The following is a 1,467-nucleotide window of genomic DNA, read 5'->3' as shown; positions in this document are numbered from 1 at the left end:
GCGCGGCGGCTCCGGCGACGAGGCGCTGTGTGACAATGGTCACACACCGCTCCATCAGCGGCGGTATTAGGCGCGCGGGGGAGGCCCCGTTGCGACGCTCACAGCGATTCTCGGGCCTCTCTCGATCGCAGCCGGGACGGTTATCGTGGAGGTGTTTTAGTCGGTTGGAGTCCGACACTACCGGGCATTTTTTTCTGTCCTGCAAATTTGGTCGCAAAACAGGACGCTCCGGTAGTCTGCTTTTTGGGTGCTGTGTGACTTTGGGGAGGGGTGGGTTGAGAGGGAGGGCGCGGGGGAGGGGGAATAATGAATAATATATATCTAATAATGCGAGATCAGAATGTTTAGCCTCAAATAGGAATATGGAACTACAGTTCGTCCAGGACGACGGTGGCGATGTGGTTACTGTAGCTGACTGCAAACACATAGGTTGGCGGTTCGAATCCGTGCCCTCCTGGATTTTGACATAAGTGTGTTCAGGATCAAAAGTGAAAAGTGAAAAGTGAAATGTGTGATGTGTTTGAGAATCCGTACTTGGGTGACACGCAGCTTCTCTACGTCTTAGGTCTCTCTAGGAAATTACCTCCTGAGATGTGAAAAAAAAAGAAAAATAAAAAAAGATAAAAAAATAAAAAAATAAAAAAAAATAAAAAAAATAAAAAAATAAAAAAAGCAAACCTATGAAAACAACATAAAAAAACAAAAAAAAAAGAAAAAGGAAAAAAAAACTCTTCCTCCTCATATTCGCAATACTTGTAACACAGCAAGATTGATATTAACAACAAAACGAAGGTCACCTGTCATCGAAGTGGTTGTGAAGAAGAATAAGTTTGTGAATATCCGTACTGCCATTGCCTTAGTGTTAGTAGTCCAGCTACAGATTCCAGGTATACATCCCCCTGGGGCCCCGTTGTCCCATATTTTTTGATAATTCCTACAATAATATTTTATAATTAGACTTACAGATTTTTATGCAAATTTATCTACGAGAATATATTTAAAAAAGTAAAATCCCGGTAAAAGACAAAAGGGTAGACAATTGCACTACCTATTAAGTATTATAGAAAAATATTAAAGGAAGCATATATATTTCGTTGTATTACGTGCAAATTTTACACAAATGCGTAAAAAACCGCGGTCCATTTACATAATAAAATAAATAATTCTTATGTATCATAAGTCAAATTTTCTTTACCATTCCCTCCAGAGCTTCTTGTCCCCTCAGAATATTGCCTAACGTTGTGTCTAAAGATGTAATCGCAGCTCAACAGAGATAAAAATTTGTCAAAAGAGTAAACTAATTATCCTGCTAATGAGACGTCGAACGACGTCGTAGACCAAGAAAACGAGATCGATGCTTGAGGAGTGGAATCCGGAAAGATGAATGAAAAACGTTGGTAAAGAGGCATTCATTCGCAACGCCAACGCCCTGGCCGCGCTGAGTGCACTCGTTCCCGTCAGATCACG

Source organism: Bombus impatiens, unplaced genomic scaffold (assembly GCF_000188095.3).
Source record: "Bombus impatiens unplaced genomic scaffold, BIMP_2.2 scf_1002, whole genome shotgun sequence".
Classification (NCBI taxonomy): Eukaryota; Metazoa; Arthropoda; class Insecta; order Hymenoptera; family Apidae; genus Bombus; species Bombus impatiens.
Note: the sequence above shows the minus strand (reverse complement) of the source record.